Source organism: Triticum dicoccoides, chromosome 4A (assembly GCF_002162155.2).
Source record: "Triticum dicoccoides isolate Atlit2015 ecotype Zavitan chromosome 4A, WEW_v2.0, whole genome shotgun sequence".
NCBI lineage: Eukaryota > Viridiplantae > Streptophyta > Magnoliopsida > Poales > Poaceae > Triticum > Triticum dicoccoides.
The window spans coordinates 415,390,197-415,397,863 of NC_041386.1; positions in this window are offsets into that span (position 1 = coordinate 415,390,197).

Consider the following 7,667-nt stretch of genomic DNA (forward strand, 5'->3'; position numbering starts at 1 on the left):
CTATGGAAGCGAGTTTCAAAACAAGAGTTCATCATTAAGACAAGGAGAGGATGAGGAGGTGGCTGATGAACTCAGCGACAAATCATTGGAATTTCCAAGAGATGGATTTCCACAATTATGTGAACAAAGAGATAACATTTGTCAGATCAATTGATATAGTGAGGTATGCCCGAGGAAAACATATACTAATAAACATTGGTTGAAAGGTGCACCCGAAATATGGGCTTAGGTAGCATTATCAATGTTAGAATGGTGATTCGATAATGATTTATCTAAGAATGAACTATCGATCATTAAATTCAAAGCAATAGGGTTGCTAGAAGCACATAATCCAAACAACACCGTTCACTTGTTGGTATCCCGGTTAGAATCAACACGAGGACCAAGAAGTGAACGAAGATGGCGAGAAGTATTTCTATGTCAAGAATTCTCATGAGGTGGAACAATTCTCACGACATCCTCGACATACATATGGTAATACTTCAAGGTAGAACACAATATAAGCTAGATAGCAAAGAAATCAAGAGACAACTCAAAACATGAACAAGATTGTGTTGGGGGAAGGCAAGAATGTTGTCGATGATAACACAAATCATCGAGGGGAAAGGATGGTATTTCTCATCATGAATTCGATTGATATCCTGTAAGAGCTCATAATGTTGATGATGATCACGACACAATTGTCGAGAGATTTCATGAAGATGTAATCGATCGACGATGACATCAAGTCAAAGGAATGATGAAGCGAAACGATATTGGGACCATGAATATGACACAAACTCAAAATCAATCTTGCTGTCCAAGGTGAAATGATATGACGAGGAAAGTCGATGTAAGCTTAGCTCATCGTCGAAAGTGGTGCTCCGAGAATAAGGACCAGGTAGCACGGTTAAAATCATCAAGACACATATATAGCCAAACAGACTAGGAATGGCGTGATTGGGTACAAACTCGTACATAAAGAAGATTACTAAGAGTTGTTGAACCGTAGTGCGAACTCTGTTCAGTTATCGGTGTCTTTGAGAGTTTATTAACTCAAAGCCCGTGAAAAATTGGAATCAGTGAGAATGTAGTACTTAATGAAGAGATCATAAGAAGTTATGCGGTTCCATGACAATCTCGAGATACCAGGGGGTTAATACTCAACAATAGATCAAAGTAGAGGTTGGACTAGGGTATTGCTCTGCAAAAGACAAGTGCTTAAACTTGCACAAGAAATGGTATTTAGAGGAGAACATGGTCGAAACCACGATTGCAAAAGACCAGATCCCAGATATAAGATGAACTTATACCAAGGGAATAATTAATTTAAGAGAAGCTTTAATGATAAGATCTGCATCGTGTCCATGGGCATGAACACAAAGTTCAAGGTCGACTCCCACTTCTTCAATGTATAACCTTCCATTCACCTCTCACTTTCGAAGAAGTTGCAATGTTGAAATTTTATCTGGCAAAATACCAAAAGAGTATGACTCGTGAAAACTTTCAATTTCACACATATTAAGGAAAGCATAGGTTCAAACTATCAGGGTATCATGGAAACATATACCACAAGCTTCAATAGTAAATACCACCAGCTCGAAAGCAGAGCATGGTTGAGAAAGCAGAGGATACAATGTACCAAAGGCATTATATATCCGTAGGAAGACTCACAAGGATATTGAATATGAAGGACACCGTCGGATAAAATCCAACAAAGGATCCCATGGTCCTCAAGGGATCTGATGTGAGCATCGGTACTCGGCCAGAGGAAGAAGAATGCAAGGAGATCTGATTATAGAAACAACTGACTAATTCAAAACTCAAATGCAAAAGAATCATGATTTCCAAATCAAGGGATCAGAAGCACTGCTCTGATCAAGGATGTGTAAGTTGAGTAGGCTTAGGGGTACAATCGATGGCAATTTGATTGGTTGAGCTCCAGCTCATGTTTAAAATGACCTCTGAGACGAAAGGACGAATTCTAGGATCTGATTAAGGATTGTGAGCACTCGCAACGTATTGAATCAATGGACTCAAAATTCTACTAACAAAGAATTTCAATAAGACTACTAGACCTATGGGATTAACCATAATGCAAGCAAGCAAGAATTTCAAGAGCAATAGGTTGTTGAGGATTTTCTCAAGATCGAATGGTATTTCGAAGTCTTCTGTGAAATAAATGAATTACTAGGAATGAGCGGATACTCGGTAAGTGCAACAAATTATCAATAGGGGTATTGAGGTTGCAATGAACTGCAAGGTAGTAAGCACAAAGCATTACCGAAACAATAAAAAGAATTTCAGGGTATCTTATAATAACAAGATCAACAGGGAATGATAGTAAGAATGGCAAGTGTACGTGGTTATCCATAGAAGTTTATCGATGGAAGGGAATTGCAAAAGCGATGGCACTAAGTCTGAAGAGAACATCGTACAGTGTCTTCGGAATCTTCTGGTGCGGCAGACGATCATCGGTAATAAGGGGCTCTCCGGTTGGAAGTGATCACGAGATCCTAATGTTAGAGTTAGCAAAATTCATTTAACCCGAATAGAAGAGAGATCAGAGTCCCAGAGTAAAGATCAGGGAACAAATGATCCTAATACCACCCAATGGCGGCGTGGGCCCGTAAGCCACACAACCATGTCAGTAAAAGTTTTTGCAGTGACTAGACTCAACGTCAGCCAATGGAATCCTACAGGCAGCCGGCTATGATACCAACTTGTGACGCCCTCGATTTGATCATACACTAATCATACACACAAATGTGTACGATCAAGATCAAGGACTCGCGGAAGATATCACAACACAACTCTAGACACAAATTAAGATAATACAAGCTTTATATTACAAGCCAGGGGCCTCGAGGGCTCGAATACACAAGAGTCAGCGGAAGAAATAAAATCTAAGTATAGACATAAGTTAAACAAGTTTGCCTTAAGAAGGCTAGCACAAAAGTAGCAACGATCGAAAAGGCAAGGCCTCCTGCCTGGGACCTCCTAACTACTCCTCGAAGTCGAAATCCATGTAGAAATCATCCACGGGATCCTCTGGCTCCAAGACTCCATCATATGATCGCAATAACCGAGGAAAGGGGAAAAAGAAAATGCAAAGCAACCGTGAGTACTCATCCAAAGTACTCGCAAGCAAGGATCTATACTACATATGCATTGGTATCAATGAAATTGATAGTATCTGTGGACTGAGATGCAGAATGCCAGAATAAGAGGGGGATAGCTAGTCCTATCGAAGACTACACTTCTGGCAGCCTCCATCCCGAAGCAGTAGAAGAGAGTAGATGGTAAGTTAACCGGGTATCATCGTATAGCATAAACCTACCCTGCGATCCTCCCCTCGTCACCTGTGAGAGAGCTATCACCGGGTTGTATCTGGCACTTGGAAGGGTGTATTTTATTAAGTATCCGGTTCTACTTGTCATAAGGTCAAGGTACAACTCCGGGTTGTCCTTTTACCGAGGGACACAGCTATTCGAATAGATAAACTTCCCTGCAGGGGTGCACCACAGTTCCCAACACGCTCGATCCCCTTTGGCCGGACACACTTTCCTGGGTCATGCCCGACCTCGGAAGATCAACACGTCGCAGCCCCACCTAGGCACAACAGAGAGGTCAGCACGCCGGTCTAAATCCTATGGCGCAGGGGTCTGGGCCCATCGCCCATTGCACACCTGCACGTTGCGAGGGCGGCCGCTGAGCAGACCTAGCAACCTCCATTTCAAAGGAAGTTGTGTTACATGGTCCAACCCGGCGTGCGCCGCTCAGTCACGGACGTCACGAAAGCTTCGGCTGATACCACGACATCGAGTGCCCATAACTGTTCCCGCATAGTTGGTTAGTGCATATAGGCCAGTGGACAAACTCAGATCAAATACCAAGACCTCGTTAAGCGTGTTATTTTGAAGTAACCACGTACGCCGACCAGGGCCAGGCCCACTTCTCACCTTGGCGGTCTCAACCTGTCCTGTCGCTCCGCCACAAAGATCCACCCAGATGACCGTCGGGACAAACATCCTTTCAGCCCCCAATCCGTGAATCACTCGCGGGTACTCTACGAGCCGACACGACTTTAGTCACCACAAGTATCATATGTGATGTATATAAGTATATACCCGTGATCACCTCCCGAGTGATCACGACCCGATATTATAGCATGGCAGATAGATAAGAATGTAGGGCCACTGATGGAATACTAGCATCCTATACTAAGCATTTCGGATGGCGGGTAAAGGTAACAACAATAGTAACAAAGATAGGCTTTGCATTAGAATAGGATTAACGGAAAGCAGTAGCATGCTACACTACTCTAATGCAAGCAGCAAAGAGAATAATAGGTGATATCGGGTTGATCAAGGGGGGGGGGGGCTTGCCTGGTTGCTCTGTAGACAAAAACGGACCCTCAAAGGTGAAGTAGTCGGTCACTGGTTCAACCGCGGTCTCGGGGTCTACCGGAAAGAAGTAAAAGAGGGGGAACCAATAAATAACAGGCAATCAAAACATCACAAAGCATAACATGGCAATACGCGGTGCTAGGGGTGACCTAACGCAGTGCTAGGTGATACCGACGAAGGGGGGAAACAATCGGGAAAGTATCCCCGATGTTTCGCCTTTTCGAACAGGTGAACCGGAGGGGGAAAGTTGCGTGTTTGCTATGATAAGGATGTGTGGCGAATGAACGGGCTACGTGTTCGGATTCGTCTCGTTGTTTTGAGCAACTTTCATGTATAAAGTATTTTCATCCGAGTTACATATATTTTTTTATGATTTTCCAAAGTTTTAAATGATTTCTGCAATTATCTTTAATTCAAAAAATGGACTTATTGCGACACCATGGCGTCATCATGACATCAGCGGTCAACTTTGACCGCTAACCAGTCAAACAGGGCAGTGGGGCCCATCTGTCATGCACTGGACTAATTAAGCAGGTTTAATGTGATAGCCAGGCTTATTAGGGATGATAGACTACTCATATCAATAAGGAATTCCTTCCTTTCCGGGAGCCCATTCGAAAAGAACTCCAAAGTTAAGCGTGCTTAGCTTGGAGTAGTTTCAGGATGGGTGACCGACCAGCAAGTTGCTTCCGGGTGCGCATGAGTGAGGACAAAGTGCATAGAAAAGGCTAGTATTGATCTGTGGGGCCAGTCTAGATCTTGCCAGGAGTAACAACCACCGGCGGGTGTGTCTGGGGAGTTACATTTAATTAGACTAATCTATTTTATTGGGCTAATTAAGCAAGGTTAATTAAGTTAATTAAGCAAGGTTTATTGGGCCAAGCCACAGGGGCGGTTAGCGGGCACCGAGCGCTGGGTGCAAGCGCCCGAGTGGGTTAACCCGGGGCGCAGGTGGAGGTTGCCGGGGCGAGGTGGTGGCCTCGGTGGGGCTCGCCGGCCGGCCGCAGCGGGCAAAGGCGGACGCAGGGCGACGAGCGGGACTGCAGGCGGCGGTCGCGGGGAGGCTGGGCGAGGCGCGGGGATGGGGCACAGCCAGAAGGCAGAGGCGGGGCGTGACAAATCGCGGGCATGGTCGGGCAAAGCTGACGCTGGTCAAGGCGTGGGAGAGCAGGCGCCAGGCACGTCGGGATGGCTGCAGGCGATGGCAGTTGGAGGCGGACGCGACCAATTGCGAGTGGGTGCACACGCGGGCTTGGACACATGAGCAGGAGGCCGCACCGGGCAGGGGGTGTGCTGGCGCGGGGTGCACACGGGCATGGCCGGACGTGGCGGTGATGCAGCCAGGGCGGATGTGGGCGACGGTGATGGCGTGCAGCGGCGGTGCAAGAAGAGCAGCAGTGGCGAGTGCCAGCGAGCAGCAGTAGCACATGCGCGTCTGGGGGATGCAGGAGCGGGAATGGTTGCAGCAAGGTTCGTCCATGGTGGCCTCGGGTGGGCGCGGTTCTATGGCCGAGAGGGCATGGGCGAGCAAGAGCGGCAAGGCGGGTAAAAGGGGAGCTCACAGAGAGGGCGTAGGCGAGTTCGGCGAGGCCGGAGAGGTCGGGGTGGTGTAGATCGACGTCGACGATGTGCGGCGGCCAAAGCGGAGTAGTGCTTGATGGTGAGCCGACGTGCCGTCCTGGCTCGATTCGAGGCTTGGTGAAGACGAAGCCGTCCATGAGGGTCCTACTGGACATTTTGGCGCCATGAGGGGAGGCCGATGGCTGTGGGATCGACGCGACAACGACGACCATGAGCTTCAGGCAACAAAGAAACAAAAGAGAGAGAGAGAGAGAGCGCGAGGGGATAAGTGAGGATTAGGGTTTGTCTATGGGGTCGGGGGTCTTCTTATCCATCTCGGGGTTTCGCCGATACTCGACACGGTGACAATCGGTGGCGTAGACGGCGTGCACTAGCGCCAGTGCCATGGCCTCTCACTTCCTTTGTACATAGGTGCGGGAAAGGCTGTGGTGGGCTAGGCTTCAATGAACTGTTCCACTTAGGCCCAGTGACACAGTACTTTGTTCCCTTTTCCTTTTCTTCTTTTCTGTGTTATTTTCTAGCACCGTTATCAAACAAATTTTGCTACACATGATACTTTGCACACAAATCAAACACTACATACCAAGGTCACTCACAAACGTTCAAATATTTGGAGATGTTTAAACAATTGTTTATTTCAAAGGGTTAAACACAAACGTTGTAGGTCCACTTTAATTAAGGCTAGGGTAACAAATGAGAAGTCAAAAGATGTTGGTTTCAACATGAAAAATGCTAGGGGAATTTTTAGAATAAAGCGAACAGTTTTGTTTTTGTTGTTTGAAGAAATATTTTATTTGACTTTATTTTAAATTTGAGATTGGCTTTGATTTTTATTAAGTGGCAATTTGGCTTAGTTAAACTTGATGACTTGGCACCATTAGTGTGAGGTCACTGTAGCATGACACTGGGGGTGTTACAACGTCTTCCATAGCTTGAACCGGTGTCGAGCACCTTTGAACAGGTTTGCTAGGCCCTCCATACTTTCTGGAGGGGTATCATATGGCCTTAATGCCTTGACCGTACTCCTCTTGATTTTTCAGGCCCGAGCATGCACGACGGAAAACTCCTTTAGCACGTCGCCTTGAAACCCGGATACTTCCTCCTCTAGCCGACCAGTTAACAGACCCGCCGCAACAAATTCATGATATTTCGCATTTTGGACTAAACATGAGTACCTATGGTGGTTCTGAATAAGAGGGGAAGACATACCAAATATGCCGCCCTTCAGCTTTTCATTTTCCTTCCGAGCGGCTGATAGCTGAGCCTTCAAGCTCTCTATCCATTCAGACTGTTTGTCCTTTTCTTCCTCAAGTTTTTTCTCCCTAGACGCGCCCGTCGTGGTATCTTTCAATTCTGCTAGTTCCGCGATGACTGCACTCAGTTGCGTCTGGTTTGTGTTCAGCTCCTAGGCTAGCATAGTGTTCTTTTCTTGCAGAACCTGCAAAAAATTATAGATCCTTAAATCGGTTTGCTTCAAGGTTTGAAGTCTCGGGGGCTTCTGGCATATGGCCATGCAAATAGCATCAATTTTTACCTGTATATTCTTCGAGAACAGCTGAATGACTCCGGCAAGGCCGTCTCAAGCGGCCCGGAAATATGCATCTGTCAAACTCAGTGTGGCGAATTCTTGTTCAGGCAAGGCTGGAGCACGCATAGCCTCCTTTAATCGACAGTGATTCATCATGCTCTCCACTTCTG